This window comes from Microtus pennsylvanicus, chromosome 13 (assembly GCF_037038515.1).
Source record: "Microtus pennsylvanicus isolate mMicPen1 chromosome 13, mMicPen1.hap1, whole genome shotgun sequence".
Lineage (NCBI taxonomy): Eukaryota > Metazoa > Chordata > Mammalia > Rodentia > Cricetidae > Microtus > Microtus pennsylvanicus.
Window position 1 is genome coordinate 41,284,360 of NC_134591.1, and position 17,605 is coordinate 41,301,964.

Consider the following 17,605-nt stretch of genomic DNA (forward strand, 5'->3'; position numbering starts at 1 on the left):
AGAGGGTATTTTTGTCAAGGCTGGCCCCTGATAAGCTACGAAGAAAAGCATGGCTGTTTCTTACTACTTACTTTAAATATACTCTCACTGTGGGGGCAGCAATTGTACTTACAGATGTGTCTTAGCTGGTTTAAAACCTGCCTGAACTACATACTAGTGTCCGCAGCATTTTGCTTTTATACTTTACATGGGAAAACGTCCACAAAACGTCTTGCAAGAAGCAAACAACTAGACAAATTGTGACGTGTGTACAATGAGATATTATTTTATGGTTTTTAAAACTAGGGAACTGCTGGGCGGTGGTGGCACACGCCTTTAATCCCAGCACTCGGGAGGCAGAGGCAGGCGGATCTCTGTGAGTTCGAGACCAGCCTGGTCTACAAGAGCTAGTTCCAGGACAGGAACCAAAGCCACAGAAAAACCCTGTCTCGAAAAACCAAAAAAAAAAAAAAAAAAAAAACAAAACCAAAAAAAAAAAAAAAACTAGGGAACTATCAAGCTATGAAAAGACAAAGTTAGATTACGGTACGTGTTGCTAAGCAAAGGGTTGTCGTCTGAAATGGGCACAGACCAATCCCACCCCTGTGCTAGTCTAGAAACACCACAGAGAGAGTAAAAGGGTCAGCGGTTTCCAGGGGTCCAGAAGACTGGGTCGTAGGTATTGTAGAGTGGTGAAATGATTGTGTATAGCTGGAAGTTGGTGCACACGATGGCATGCGTTTGCTTATTAAACTAAGTAGGGCAGGGCTAAAGTATCATGCTTTAAAAGTCATCCAGAAGACCAAAGATTTATTATACAATGTGGAAAAACAATATAACTCAAGATTTTTTTTTAAAAAAAATTTATTTATCTTGTGTGTATGAGTGTTTTGCCTGCATGTGTCAAGTATTTGCCTGGAGCCGCAGAGGTCCCTGGAACTGGAGTTAGGGATGGATGTGAGCTGCCTTGTGTATGCTAGGAACCCACCCTGATTCCTCCAGAAGAGCAACCAGTGCTCTTAGCGCTGAGTTATCTCTCCAACCCCCACAAACATAGAATTATTTCAATGTATGCAAACACCGCAGTGAAAGGACCAGAGGAATACATTGATGACTTAAGTAATTTTGCTGATGAATGAATGGAATGGAAGGCAAAGTGAGTTCTGTTCAAGTCCTTGTTCAGGCTTCACTCTGGAAAGTCCAGCACAGGCTCATGTTTGGACGGCTGCCCTTCTGCTTGTGATAATATTTTGAATCTTTTGATATTTTGGCTGGCAGAATAGGTTACTAGGAATAGGTCTTTGGAGGATAATCTGCCCCTCATTTTGGCCTCTTTTCTGCATTCTGGTCTACAGCATATGAGAGCTCCCACAATCTCCTACAGGCAGAGATTGAACTGCTTCTCTGTGATATGCCTTCCTCACTGTGGTGGATTGCTCTGAAACTGAGCCAAAATCAATCCTTCATACCTTAAGTATTTGTTAAATCCTTCACACATTCAGTCGGTCTTGTCAGGTATCTTCTCAGAGCAATGACAAAGGGACCGATACAGAGAAGTGTTCTGTTGCTGTGTTTAAGCATGGGAAGTAGATTGTAGGAAGTTTGGAGATGCAGGCTAGGGAAGATCTGGGGTATTAGTAGCAGAAATGAGTGTGCCCTGCTGTTGGGAGTTTGAAGAACAGAAATGTGGAGAAAGTCAAGATAGCACAAGGTGTAGTCTGTGGCATGGTTGTTACTCATTACATTTAGTCAGCTTTATAGGAAGAAGAGAGAGGAAAGAGCAGGGTGGAGAAAATTGAAAATCATACTGTTTGGTGAAGAAAGAAACCTGAAAGTGACTGAAGTTAGACAATGCAAGTGAAGATAAAATGTCTGTAGTTGCTAAGGAGAGTAGTGTCCTTAAAGAGAATCCCAGTGCTTTGTATGAAGACAAAAAGACCCTTCTCCCACCAAAGGCTCTTGGGTATAATATGCCAACTGAAGTGGTGACCTGTTGGGAAGGGATTGCCTAGAAAATGTTTTTCCATCTCCAGCCATCTAAATACCCAAAGGCTATCGCAGTCATGGTCCACAGGAGCCAGGCTACACTGCATGCTAACAGTGGAACTTGATGCTGTCTGCCGAATGCTGGTGTTGCCGGCCTGTAGAATGTAAGAGGCATGAGAAAAGCCATCAAAGTCAGGCAATGTGCAGGGTCAGATTTTCTTCAGGGTATTCCTGAGTGGGGAATGTATAAACTTTACGGGCGGAGCCTTGTTGCACTGGAGACCCTAGGATATGTGTATATATGTGTTTGTGTATACATATATATATATATACATATATATGTATATAAGCACACATATATATGACAAAAACTATAAGGAGTATGTCAAATCAATACTGAAGGGGATATCAATGGCTAAAGCTGGAGTAATTTGAAGAACAACATGGAGTCGCACTGAATTATAATACAAAATATGAAAATTACTCCTTTGTTTAAATATTAATATAATTCAATAACAGGAAGAATAAACCAGTAAGGGGATATATATACACATTTTCTTGCAATCAAATTCCAAGTGATTTGTAGCTTTTCTGCCCCCAAGGTGCTAGAATGTAAAGTGGACCGTGTACAGTGACTTCCTCCCGGGGACTTTAGCATAGGAAGAAAGAATGAATAACATTTCAGTCAGGATTCCTCAAAAACACTTCCTCAGCCAGGCGATCAAGGTCAGAGACAGTGCCAAGACATTTGGACAGCCTTTTCCCTTTTGGCTTTGGTTTGCTTGTCTTTTCTTTTTAAAGGCAGGGTCTTTGTACAGCCCAGGTGGACTCAAACCTCTACTCTTTCTACCTGAGCCTTCTGTGTCCTGAGTATTTCAGACACGTGCCACCATGCCTAGTGATAGTATATACTCTTTTCTGACTGTGATCACAGTATATAGCACAGGCTGGCCTCCAACTCACTGTGATCCTCCTGCCTCAGACTCTCAAGTGGTGGGATCTCAAGTATGTACCACCATGCCTGGGTGACAGCATCACTCTTGATATGATGAGATCCAGTGACATGTCTATGGAAATGTCCCTTCTTCAAGCCCCAAACCCCAGCCTGTCTCATCATGTGAAGACATCAGACTATGTCTAATCAAGTGACAGTCTGCAACATATGTGACCAGTACTCTGTAAAATTCATAAAAAGGGCTGGATGATGGGGGTGCATATCTTTAATCCCAGCACTCGGGAGGAAGAGACAGGTGGATGTCTGTGAGTTCGAGGCCAGCCTGGTGTACAAGAGCTAGTTCCAGAACAGACAGGGCTGATACACAGAGAAACCTTGTCTGGAAAAACAAAACAAACGAAACAAAAACAAAATTATAAAAAAGCAAGGATAACTTGAGTAATGGTCAGGTTAATTGGAGGCGAGGGACAGAACAAATGAACGCAAGGTGATATTATAATGGTATCCTGGAACAGAAAAAATGATAGTTAGATTAAAAATTAACAATGGCTGGAGAAAGTGTGGACTCCAGTTAATAAAAACAGACCAGCATTTGTTCATTAACTGTGACACGTGGCACATTACTGTGTATTGTCAATGTCTGGGAAAAGTGGATTTTGAACTATCTGTGAATTTTTTACTACCCTTGTAATTTTCTTCTGTAAGTCTAAAACTATTTTAAAATGTAAAAAATAATTAAAAAATGAGATGATGCCATAAGCATCGCTTGACAAGTAGTTCATATAAAATTATAATAAAACGATAGCTGGGTTAAGCTTTTATTTAAGCAAATTTCCCACAAGGAGAACATTCAGAGAAGTGCCCTCCTGAGGCCCATCTCCACAGAGGCTGAAATTCCAAGGCCACGGGTGCTGGCCAGTGCCAAGGCTTCAGAGAAGGGCGACTATTATTCCTCAAGAAGCAGGGGAAGGCACGCCCCTTCTGAAAGGGCAGAGGAAACAATCATGGACTATGTGCCAGTGCTCCGTCTGCTCTGAGGGGTCTGGCTCATGGAATCGCCTAGCGGTCCTAAGGGGGCGGCCATACCATTCTTCCCAGAAAAGCTGAGGTTCAGAGAGGTTAACAACCCACTACCAGGTCACTAATTGTATCTTTTTGTGGGGTATAGTGTGATTTTTTTTTGCTCTCTCTCTCTCTCTCTCTCTCTCTCTCTCTCTCTCTCTCTCTCTCTCTCCCTCCCTGCCTCCCTCTCTCTCTGTAGAGAGAGAAAGAGTGTATGTTAAAGAAAAGAGTTGAACCAGAGGAGCTTGCCTCTGTCCTGTGACAATCAGTGTCAGTGTCAAGCAACCCATCCTTCTATCCCCCCATCCTCCCATCTTCCCATCCTTCTTTTCCCTCCTCCCTTCTGTTTGAACCCAGGGCTTGTTCACGCTAGATCCGTGCCCTACCACTGGGCTGTGGCATCAGCCTTCTGCCTGGCAATGTTCTTAATTCCCGAAACCCATAGAATGAGCATAAGAAACAGACTGATTTTTCTTAACTAAATAACTGGTTATTTTAATACGTATGAGTGCTTTGCCTGCATATATGTCTGTACACCATGTGAGTGCCTGACACCCATGGAGGCAGGAAGAGGGCATCAGATCCCCTGGTATTGGAGCTAAAGCAGGTTGTGAGCCACCATGTGAGTGCTGGGAACCAACCATGGAGCCAACTTTCCAGGCCCTGGAATCACATTTTTGGATTGGGTGACTGGTAGGAGAGTCAGAAATATTGTTGAAAGAAGAGATGGCAGGGTACTGGAAGTCTAGTTAGAAAGAATAAATTCTAATGTTTCACAGTGCACCAGGGTGACTCAGTTTACAACATTTTATACTGGTAGATTAGATTTAAAAGTACAGAAGAGAGGGTTTTGTAAGCTTCAACCACAAGGAAATGGTAGCTGTTTAAAGAGGAGGTGGTAATTGCCTGGACTCAACCTTTACACCAGGCATGCATGTACCAAACAGGCGCAGTCACACTATATTCCACAAAGATGCACAGTTAGCACAGAGAGATGAAGAAAGCAAAAACTGTATCCTTCAAAGGCCGTGGGAAGTTTTGGCAGGTTTGCGGAGGTCTCTGGGGTCAGGACAAAGGGGCGGGTGTGCCTCCTTCTTAACACACAATATTATTAGCATCGCTCCTTGTCAGCCCCTTCCTGCCCTGCTACCCACTCATGCCCACTCCAACGCCCTGGTGGCCGCCCCAATCTGGGCCACTTCCTCAGGGAAACAGGATGTCTTCTCCAGGCTGGAGCCGGGTCCCTGGGGGTTTGGGGTGGGAAGAGACTGTCTGATGGATGAACACTGAGCTAGGCACCAGAGAGGAAGCCACATTTCCGGGAGCTGAGGAAACTGCCATTTCCTTCTCCAGCAGGAAGTGGTCTTGGCTATTCTCAGCACCACGGCTTTGGCCTGTGGAGCAATGGAAATCACAGCCTGGCGCTGGATCTGGCTTGCCTCCTGTAGTTTAACAATCTACCAGTCAAAATAAACGGTCTCCTTGGGTCTCTGGGGCATGGTTAAGGTAATAATTGAGAGAAAGAAGCCAGAGGCCTGCTGCAACACAAAGGCACTGGGAATCTTTTAAAATGTCAGGCTGGGCTTGGCTGCTGGGCCCTCATTAAATGGCATAATTGAAGCATTGAGAAGGCAAACAGACCTGGAGGTTCTGCGAGGGCTTCTCATATACCCGGTCGATTTGGACAGGGATGCTGCTGGCGCGTTAAAAATAAGCAGGGACCTTATCGGGAAGCTGCGCAGGGCAGAAAAAATGGCAACCGGAGAAGGAGTCAGGGACTCAAGGCAGACATGGACTCTGTCAGGCAGCTAGTTCTGACGAGCTCCCAGCACTGTAAGCTCTGCTTCCCCCTGCTGAAGTGACCTCATTTACCTGGCAGACTTTCTCTGTGTCACAAAGATTCCGTCTCTCCTTTTATTTCCCTCGCATTTACTGTTTCCAGAGCCTGGGAGCTTCAATCCCACTTCCTTATTCCAGCACCCATTTGCAGCCTGGAAGCAGTCGGTCGCCCTGGAGACTGAACAGGGAAAGGGCAGACTTATATTCTGCTAACAACCAACAAGTAACCACAAACAAACACATTGGAGCCTTTTGTTTTGATGGGGACAATGGAGGAAATAACCTGAATGCTATGGCAGAAAGCTGGTTGTGGGAGAGGGGAACGGGTCTGCAAGAGAGGGGAAGCCTGCTGGGGTTGCATTTAAATTATCCTTCATTAAGGATACTGAGGCACCCAAAATATGGGATGTGTCTTTTGATTGTGTGTGTGTGTGTGTGTGTGTGTGTGTGCATGCGCACACGTGCATGCATGAATGCAGTGCTCACTGAGGTTGGAAGAGGATATTGGATCCCCTGGAGTAGGAGTTGCCAAATCCGGGTCCTCTGCAAGGGCACTACCTGCTCTTAACTAAAGAGCCATCTCTCCCGCCTCATGTGATTCTAAACAAAAGGTGATAAATGAGATGAAAGCCCTGCTTTCACAGAGAGCTCATATGTTGGAGAGGGGTGCAGAGAAAAATAAATGAAATTTCAACTTTTGCAGAGGAGTAAGAAAAAGTTGGTTGAGTGTAGAGTGAGGGCGGATCAGGTAGAAGGGGCTGTGGGAGGAGCCGAAGGGGCTGTGGGAGGAGCCGAAGGGGCTATGGGAGGAGCTGAAGGCAGCAAGGAGGATATGGCCGACTAAGCAGACCCACATGGGCATCCTCCCTATTCATGGTACAATCACAATGGCTTGGAAGCACTCTCCGAATACGTGGATGATCCCAACTTCTTCTCCAGGCTTTTTACTGTGAGGGCTCACAATGTTCTGTACCTTGGGCCTTTCTGGCCGTTGTCCTTCTTGGGAGCCTGAGTGTCAGGCACTCTGTTGGATACAGAGAGCCTCATTTTTAGACCTGCTGGTCTTTCCCTGATGATGGCGTCTGTGAGGATGGGAAGTTGTTTGTACAAGAAGGTTGGTGTTTAGCAAAATACAGCTCATGCGCAGAAGCGGCTCTGGCAGAAGATGCAGGGGACCTTAGCCCCCCCCCCCCCCCCCCCCACTCCCCTGCCTTGGGGAGACAGAAAACGTGCTAGAAGGAGACCGGGATTACTTGTTCGAAACAAAAATTCGGAGTGCCTGCTGTGTGCTAGAGTGAGGGCTAGCAGGGGCCAGCTACTCCCAGGGCCAATGAAAACCCAGCCCTGGCCCCGAAGCGCTCACTGATCTTAGAGTTTAGTGGGCATTTAATAGCAAGGTAGGCGTCTGGATGCCATTCCCAGAGCTCCGGGAGGCATTTGAGTCACCCAGGAGGCCTTCTGTGATGAGTTACAGCAAACTAACCCACGCTGGCTTGTGCAGTAAAGAGTTTATTGGCTCCCCATAGCCATGAGCTTGGAAGGTGGGCGGGCTTCAGATGTTGGGCCCTTGAGGCTCCTGCCACGAGTCTCGGATCCTCTTGCTCTGTCCTCCTCCTAAAGGCAGACATGTTCCATTCCTCACCCCAGTGACCCTCCAGGTCACGACACAGATGCCAGCAGGCACGCAAGCCACTGTTTCTCACACGGTTCGATGAATGAGAGCAAGGGCATCACTGCCCACACGCAGCCTGAAGAGTCAGGCTGGGGCTCATCTGATGGCCTCTCCTCACACCCACCTCATCTCAGTGACCAACAGCATACAAAAGCTGAATTCCAACCCCTGTAGCAGAGCCAAGGACATCAGTGGACTCGGCGAACTTGGCTTACCTCCAGAGCAAGGGTTGAGAGAGACCTGAATATCAGCGAGAGGAAGCAGGAATAATGCCAGCTGCAAGGACAAAATGGGTGTGACTGGAGTTGCTTATTCCAAGACAGTTGCCCGAGAGAAAAGATCAGAGGTGTAGGGGACAAGGGATTTTTCGTTACTCGGGGAAAGGCAGTAGTGGCTGGACCCTGGGGTGGGGTTAAGGGTTCCGGACAACAAAACAAAGAGACCTCGATGAGAACACATCTCTGACGCTGGGCCCCTTGTCAGTAGTGGCAGCTCTTCAAACTTCTCTGTTGATAGTTTTAAAACACGGCTAACTGGCTGTAGAATTCTTAGTCCTCTGGATTGGAGAGGACCCGTTAGCTGTGCCCTCAACACAAGGCATTATTACTGCTCATTGTGGCGTTCAAGCTCCTTCATCACTTGGGACCACATGGCGCTAAGCGCCAGATCTCTCCTCAGCTGACAGAGTACTCTTCCCGTCATAGGCAGAGCTCTCCAAAGCCAGAAACCCATTACTCTATAGCCAATTTTGAAATCTGTGGTTTTTGTTCCCAGGGAATTTTGTTCCTGGTCCCATCAGTCAATGTCTAGACTTTGAACCGTACAGGGGACAGTTTGTCATATTTTCAGTTCACAAATATTGACAAAAGAATGAAGGTTAGCTCAATGAATCTGAATGACTAAGAAGAAAGAAAAACACACACATTTGCTCCAAATTCCAGGAACTTTGAGTTGAACTGAGGTGTTTCCCACTCTCAACCCCTCTTGCCAGAGTTCTGGACCCAGGAAAGCCCCCTGCTTATCACAGCGTCATGACAAAATGATGTCAATTGAGTCACAGGGGCCGATATTTGCCCAAACAGTAATGGTTTTGTACAATAGAAGGAGTCCTTCAGTCCTCAAGAGAGATATAATTTCCTGATCCCAAGGGAGACCATAGTTAAGCAGAGATGTCATAGAGGATGTGTGTGGGAAGAACTGGGAGGGAGAAGTTGTTCTGGGGCTGGGGGATCTACTTCAGGTTTTAATTAGGTTTTAGCCAAGATGATGGGAGTAGATGAGTTTGACCATTGCTTTGACTTCAGTTTGAATCTCATCTCTCCATTCACCATTTGGAAAATTGGGGGGAAAGTCATTCATTAATCCATCTGTCCATCTTTCCCCCCTTCCCATTCTCCCTAAATATGGACCTTCCACGTTAGGCAGTCACTCTGTTACTAAGTAGCACCCTTACCCCCTTCTCACTTTTTATTTTGAGACAAGGTTTCATTAAGCTATCCTGGCCTCAGCTTCACCCTGCAGCTGAGGTTACAGCAAGTACCGCCGGGCCCAGCTGTGCGTTCACTCAAATAGAGCAGACAATGGATAAAAGTTATAGTATGGGCTTCTAAAGGTCTCTGTTTTGTGATGGATACATAGAGGTAGAAGTCAATAGTGGGTGCTAGTGGAGGAAATGCAAGGAGAAGGTCATGAGATGAGGCACTGAATCTGGCTCTGCTTGTGGCGAGGAAGGGAGGGAATCATGGCTTGTTTGCTAGAAGAAGCTGAGAAGTCCTACATGTCTGGAAGGCATCGCAAGGAAGGGGCATTAGCCTGAAGAGAAACTTAGGGTCAGCAGGGATGTGGTACCTCAGGTAGAAAAAGGACCTTCCAAGTCCAGAGGTCAACGTGGAATCTGAGAACAGCAGGAACAGGATACGTTGAAAGGCATCTGAGGGCTGGATACTAGAGATCTGGAAGCTACTCAGATGCATGGGAAGATGAGGGAGCCAAGCAAGGGGCTGGAGGAGGACAAAGACACGAGTCCCCGTGGGTTGCAAAGCAGTTTTGGTTGTTATGGAAGGACTGGACTCAAGCAGAGCTGGTTGAGGAGCAGGGCAAACATCCAGAGTCCTCCCGTAACATCAGTGAGACGTGGCAGCAGCTGGGATGAAGGCTTCAGGGGTGCAGAGAAGTACTGGGGGAATTGAAGGGTGAGAGATGCCCTACTTGATCTCGGAGAAAGAAGATGTTCTGTGCCAGGTGCTCTGATAGCTTCATTCTCTCTCATAACCTCTTCCTATCCACAAGGTATGATTGTGTGTGTGTGTGTGTTTTATTTTTTTGAGAATTTTATACTTGAGTACTATATTTACATTATTTTCTCTCCTCCCTCCTTCCCTTCCAACTCCTCTGCCCCAACCCACTCTCAAGCTCCTAATATCTTCTCTGGTCACTGTTTCATAGACACACATACATCTGCATACAATGTGTAACCTACTGAGTCAATTTAGTGTGGCTGGTAGGGAAATGTGCATAGGCAGACCACTTGGGCCTAGATAACCTGTCAGTGCACTTGTCCCTGGAGATGGCCAATTCCTTCAGCAGCCGTTGATTGCCTGTAGTGCCTCGTCTAGGGTTGGGGCCTTGTGAGGCTTCCCCCACCACAGCTGACATGTCAACTGGTATTATCAATAGTCAGGATTTGTTTGGGTAGCCATACGGTTGAGTTTTCATGCAGACATCTTAAGATGTTAAGGAACTTGTCCAAGTCTCCACAGCAGAATTCAAACCCAGGTCTATCTCCAAACCTAAACATTGTGCCATCCGGATTTCCACCTTTGCTTCAGACTGCTTGTCTCAGTCAACTCCAGCAAGCTGTTGCCTCTCACCTTTAAATAAAGACCATTAGAGTTCTATCTACCCTGAGGTGTTTATTTATTTTTTGTCTTGATTTGTTTTGAGACACAGTCTCACTCTGTAGCCCTGGGTAGCCTAGCATTCACTATGTAGACCAGCCTGGCATCGAACTCACAGAGCTCCACCTACCTCTGCCTTGTAAGTGCTGGCAGTAAAGGTATGCACCACCATGTCCAGAAATTTTAAGGAATTTAAGTGAAGCGATAAATGCAGACTGAAATAAGTTGTTGGGGGTTATAGTCGACATCTCCCTTCACCTGTCAAAATCCCAGCTCTTTTCTCTCTGGGATTTCAATAAGGTCAATTTACTTTTTTCCTTTTAGCATCTTAACTCATGTGTTTATTTATTTGTTTAGGGTTGAGGCATATGTGCAGTGAGCTTGGCACTCATGTGGAGGTGAGAGGGCATTTCCAGGAGTCAGTTCTCTTCTTCCATCATGTCTATTCCAGAAATCAAGCTAGGTAGTTAAGCTAGGCCGCAAGCGCCTTTACACACTGAACCATCTCCCTGGCCCTGCTAAGGTCATTTTCACTGTTAGAAGGAAGCCTTTCTCAGCACCTCCTTCCCCAACAGACTGTTTGATCGCTTTATTTTATCCTTAGGGCTCCCACTAACTTGAAAACATCCTAAGGAAAAAGCCAGTTTCTTATCATTCTAATTGTCTCAGTACTTAGCTGTGGGGGATAATAGACATTAATTAAATTTTGGTTGGATGAATGAAGGATGCAGGATTAGTCACAACAATAGATCTGCTTGATTTGCTAACAAGTGCACATGCAGATAACACTTAATGTTCGAGTGTTATCTCATTCCAGCCTTGTTTTTGTTTTTGTTTATTCTGGCAATTGAACCCAGAGTCCTGCAAACCAGAGCACATACCCCGCCCCTCAGCCACCTCTACAGCCCTTCTCTGTGCCGCATGTGCAGGAGGGTTTTTCTCCTGCCATCCTGTGGAATCATAAAGATTCCAGGCATCTGCCCTCTAGCTCTGTGGAGCCAAGGCTACCCAGCATGCCCTGTGTGACTCAGTAGCGTAGCTTGCTCCTCTCCAGGCCCCTTGGCACAAATTACACGCTCCTTCTAGCCTGCTTTTATCATCATAGCCTTGAGACCTCATCAAACTCCCGGCACTATCTCAAACTAGTGCTTAAGGGACTCACTTCCCTCCGAAGATACAATGTAATTTTCCTAAACATGGCTCATTCCTGCCCTTACAAATGTCAGATAGGGAACCAGCATTTAACAAGATGTATCAGAGGACAGAACCTACAGCAAGGACGGTGGACAATCCTATTTGCAGGCGCCGCCACCCCCCCCCCCCACCCCCCCGCGGCTTTGTGGAATTGCTCTCCCAAAATATTCCTAATGCTTTATTTACTTTGACTTCAGATTTATTTTGGGCTGAACTTTCCTGAAGCTGAGTCTTAGGATGTGAGTCTCATCCTGCTGGTATCCTGCCACACGGCTGTGTGACTGCCGCTCTTCCAGGGACACCACAGGGCCCAGAGGATGTCGACCTCTCTGTATAGCGCAGACGGGGATGACCAACTTACAGCTCAGATGAAAATGCTCCCTAGAGGAAAGCCTGCGTGAGCTAGTAGTCAAAACTATGAACAACAGCCGAAGTAAAGCTTGTCAATTTCATCAACTGTGTGTGCCAAGGACTGACGTGGCTCAGAGTTTCCAAAGTCTGAGTGATTTGTGACCATTAGTAACTCAGACACTGGGAGATTCAAGCGGCCAGCCAGTGCTGGGAACTTTCTCATTTCAGGAAATTTTGGCAGTGAGGCAGGCGTGCTAGAACCTCAGCAACTGGGGCGCTGGGAGGAGGAAAATCAGACAGGCAGGAAGTGAGTGTGGGAACAGACAGAAACATGACGTGCCGCGTGAGTTTTCACGCTGGACAGCTCTATGTGGCGTTCTTCCTCCCCAGCGTCAGTTTCCTCACTGACAAGTAGAGACAGTAAGAACTATCACTGGACAGTGTACCGTGCCTGGTAAAAGCCATGGGCTCTGGATGCCAGGTCTCATCCCCTTCCCAACCCGTGTCTAGGGGAGGCAAACCAAGGCTTAACCAATCCAAGCTGGGTCTGGTTTGGTGGTCCTTAGATTGTTAGTGAACCTTCAAAGCTGGGACTTGCAGTTCAAGGACTCTGAGGGGTGTGGCAAAGGACTCTTCAAGGTCAGCAATGGTACAAAATGTTTTGGATTCAGGCTGGGTCATATTATAACATGGAGCTGCTATTCTCACAGTATGGCCTCTGGTCCCTGGAGGGACCCAGAAAACTTCCATGAGTCCATCACTGATCAGCAATTCATACAACTCCTATTTGCACTTTTTTGGGGGGGAAGGGGAGGTGTTGTTTGAAGTGATATTGTAAAAACAACCAAAGATAAAACCATTACATTTTAGTTTGAATCAAAGTAATGGTACTATCCCGGAGAGTTGGTTAAGGGTGTGTTCTTGCTTTACCAGAGAGCTCGAGTTTGGATCCTAGCACCTGTGTTGGGCTACTCACAACCATCTGTAACTGCAGTTCCAGGGGATCTGATGCCCTCTGCTGGACTTTCTGGGCACCTGCACTCCTCTGTGCACAAACCTACATGCAGATACACATTTCATGTATAATTTTAAAATAGATCTTTAAAAAAATGTACTGGGAGAAAGGTATTGCCTGCAGGGATAGTTACCAGGTTATTACAATCCCTGAACTGCCACACTGATTTCTGTGACAAAATGGCAAATATATACATATATTATTATTATTATTATAGTCTTGACTACCAAATACAAAAGCTGGAGAGATTGCTTGAGTGGAAGCTGAACTTTATATTTTTAACTAAGTGTCATTTTCCCTTGACAGAATGGTTTAGAGTCACACTGTGTTTATTTGTCCTTGGGTAGTTGGCAGATCACAAGAGAGAGAGAGAGAGAGAGAGAGAGAGAGACAGAGAAAGAGAGACAGCGAGAGACAGACAGACAGACAGAGACGAGAGAGACACTGAAGGAAGAAGGGCGGCATAATTTGATCTTAAGAGTCTTTTGAAGGCCCATGAGTTAAAGGGTTGATCCCCAGCCTGGTACCTTCATGAGGTGTGACTTAGCAGGGCTTCTTAGAGTCACTAGAGGCCCTTGAAGAGGACAGAGGATCACAACCCTCCTCTCTCCCTCTTTTCCTGACCGAGGTGATTCCTCTGCTTTGCCACACACTCCCCACCACGATAATGCTGCCCTAAAGGCAGCGAGACTCTAGATGATAAGCTAAAACTTCCAAAACATTGTGCCCGAACAATCCTTTTCCTATTGCACAATGTTTATTCATAGCAGATTTTTCGCCATAGTGATGGGAGGTTATATAAAAGACCGAAACAGGCCCTGATGATTTCCTCCAGCCCCTTTACAAGATCACCAATCCCCTCTAAAGGTCTCACTGCTTAATACTAAGGCATTGGAGGCTCCGTTTCAACATGAAGTTTGGAAGGGACACAAACATGCAGACCACATTCATCAGTTCCAGATTCCGCTCTGCAGCAAGCCTTTCAGAAAGCAGCACTTGTCACATGTTGGCGGGCTATCCAAGCGGGGTATCTGCCATTACGAGTAGTCTGGCCAGACACCCTTCCCTTTCCAACAGTTCTGCGTGAGGCCGAACCTTTTCTCACACTGCAACCAAATAGCGAACCACAAAAGAGAGTGAAGGTAAGACACAGGAGTCTATTTTACTTGCTAATTGGTCAGAATCAGGGCTGGGGATATATGTAGTTCATTGGTAGAACACCTGCCTAGTTTGTGCAAAGCCCCACATTCAATCTGTAGTAGCACAAACAAGAAAAAGAAAAAATAATCAGACATTGAAGATACCTATAAACACTTGAGAAAATATAGTCTTTTTCCAAGAATTTTTATGTAGCTTTTAATTTATAAATATCATTTAGACTGACATGTAATGGATCAATTAGTTATGTAAAATTTAATAAATACATATAATGTTTCTAAATTCTAATCTATAATATAGCAGACATTACTAGATATAACCCATATAGCTCTTTGGAGTCATGTTTTGTTTCATAGTTAATTTCATTCTTAATTTTTATTACATGTATGTATGCATGTATGTACATGCCACAAAGCATGTGTAGTGGTCAGAAGACAACGTACAAGACTTGGTTCTCTTCTACTATGTGGGTCCTGGCAACAAACTCAACTCATGAGGCTGGGTGACAAGCGCCGTTCCTCCCTGAGTATCTTGAAGTCATACCTAAAGAATACTTATTTTATGTGTCTGACTGTTTTGCTTGCATACATGTAAGTGTACTTTGTGTGTTCCTGGCACCCACGAAGGCCAACAGTGGCACCAGATCCTCTGGAGCGGGTGTGAGGGATGGTAGGTGCTGGGAACAGAACTCTGGTCCTCAGGAAGTGTAGCAGGTCTCTTGGCCACTAAGCCATCTCTCCAGCCCCATGCTTTTGAGTCAAGGTCTCGCGTAGCCTGGGCTGGTTTTGAGCTCACCAGGTATCTAAGTCTCACCTTGAACTTCAGTCTTGTCTCTCCCTCCTAAATGCTAGGATTGCAGGTGTGCACCGCCACCCTGGGCTTCTTGGTAATTTACGAGTGTAAAATTTCACTCCAAATACAGTTTTGGTTATTTTGAGCCTGTGCTTAGACAAGTTCCTGACCTTCCCCGTGCTTCATTCTCTTTTTAAACAGGAGTGATTTTACTCTGGCTCGTGAGCTAGGTTGTGAGGACCGTTCACCTGTATGAACGGCTGAGGACAGCTGCTGGCCTTGTTAGCCTGCATTGGCTTTACAGTATAATAGTTATTACAACACATTGGTGTCACGTGACGGCCTGTTTCCTCCGGGCTGGGAGGGTGCCAGAGCCGGGCCCGTGCGTGATTCCTCACTGGTTCCTAGCACAGTGCTTAGCGTTTACCGGGCAGTCGTAAAGTTGGAGGAGTGAAAGAGAAGCTGGGGATAGGCAGGGCAAATTCCAGCTGGGTTTCTGATAGAGAATCCCATTTATGGATGAGGGGGTCTCATTCCGAAGAGTGAGTCTCGAAGGCAGGGTGGGGTGGTCATAAAGGAGGGGGGAGCTGCTAACAGGAAGTGGTGTGAGGTAGGAGTATGTGGGGAGGGAAGCCCTGGACATTTGCAGTCGGTTCTGATGGGGGTGTGTTCCAGACAGCGATGCCCAGTGGCCGGTATCTAAAGAGCTGTGTGACTGGCTGTGTGGGCACCGGGTAGAGATCGGCCCCACCTACTGGTGGGGTTGGGTAACACAACCGGCCTTTTTAACTTGACTAATGATAGGGGTGTTGGCCTCCTGCTGGGTAAGATTAAGACCTGATCTAAGTTATTAAGACAGGTATTTAACACAAGCCTCTGTTCATTGTTCTTATTGTTGGGTATTGAAACTAGGGCCTTGGGCATGCTAGGGAGTGCTCTACTCCTGAGCTGTATCCTCAGCGCCTCTCCAGACAGTTTCAGATATTTTACCTGATTAGGGCTGTCTTTCACCATCATACTTGTGAACTCTTATGCCCAAGTTATTTTATACTCGTAGGAAGGAAAGGAAAAAACATTATTCAGTGTGTGTCCTGGACCACACTTTGGTTATGCCCTCCCCCTTAAACCTCACAGCCACCCTTAGAGGAACGCACTAGCCCCATCCAGGACATGAGGAAGCTGAGGTTGGGCAGAAGTGGAGCCTGAAGGGCCCCTCTGCGCACCAGTGGCCTGATTGGGATTTGAACTCACTTCTGGGCACACAGGCAACCTTTGGAAAAGCAAAATGTATTTTATTTGTTATTATGTACATAATGTACATTTATTGCATACAAGTGAGAAAAATACTGAGGAACAAGTAAAAAAGATGAAAAGTGATCATAAATCCAACCATTTAAATCCAAACCTGGCTGGGTGGTGGTGGTGCACGCCTTTAATCCCAGCACTCGGAAAACAGAGGCAGGCTGATCTCTGTGAGTTCGAGGCCAGCCTGGTCTACAAGAGCTAGTTCCAGGACAGGCTCTAAAACTACAGAGAAACTCTGTCTGGAAAAACCAAATAAATAAATAATATATAAATCCAAGGCTGTATTTGCACTGTATGTCTTTTTGCAGCATCTCAGGGTTTTCAACGTATGTTTTTTGCAACCAGCATTCCTGTTGAACTAAGCATCATGAAACATTTTAAACCTATAAATATATTTCCATGTAATTTACAAAGATTGCATAGTATTTCATTATATAAGCCATACTATTTATATTTGATCAATTTTCTGTTTTAAATATTTAGCTTGCATGCAGCTTTTCACTAATATAAGATATTACAAATAAACAAGTTTGGTCTTTGAGTATGTCTTCCTTCCTTCGAAGAGATTCCTAGAAGTAAGATCGATGATTTAAGGTACAGTTTGACTTTAAAGACATTTCAAATTAATGGATTGCCAAACTGTCACTCCCCCTTTGGAACACTGTAAGCTACTCTTTAAATGCCAGAGCTGAATCCAAGCGCATACCAGGCCAGTGTCCTAGCACTGAGCTACATCCCCGAGCCAAGTTATAGCATTTTAAATTCTTACCAGCAGTATAAACAATCCTGCCTTGTATCCCTGCCAGCCTGTTTATTGTTATTAAATCCATGCACTTTATATTTTACCTTCTGATTTCTTGACCCAGTTCAAGTAATGCGCTGTGCTGAAATATGAGAACTCATGACCTGTTAGTCCTCCAATGTGACCATACATTTCAGGTCTGAGGTGGGTGAGGAGCCTGGCCATGCATGGGTCTTGCTGGGATGGATTTGACTAAGCAGTGGGTTCGCAGTACCCACAGATACTGGTTGGAGTGGCCGAACTGCATAGGCTGTGCCTGACAAAGTGTCTTCCAGGAATTGTGCCGAGTGGGCTGGGCGGGGAGCTGCTGCCAACAATGTACCACACTTGTGCCGTCTTCTGTGGGTAGCAGCTTTAGGAGGAACCGGGGAGACACAGAACAAGTTCTCTTCTTGATAACTTGTTTTCTAACTGGAGATTCTACACAGCTCAGCTGCCGGGGTCTCCCATTGCTGGATTCTCCAGAGTCCTGTGGGCTTTTGGGCTTACACGTGACTTTGTGGGAAGATGTACTTCACGGAGTGCCCGTGCCGCAGGGGTAGACTATGCATGTGAGAATGAAGGGGGTCTCAGAACCAGTTTATTAGCCTGTCAACCA

The 17,605-nt window shown here is 45.9% G+C and overlaps 1 long non-coding RNA gene across 5 annotated transcripts in view; it reads left to right on the plus strand.

The window, feature by feature from the left end:
• LOC142834007 (uncharacterized) overlaps window positions 1–17,605 on the plus strand; it is a 79,756-nt gene that overhangs the window by 4,566 nt on the left and 57,585 nt on the right. The gene's annotated exons all lie outside the window — the stretch shown is intronic.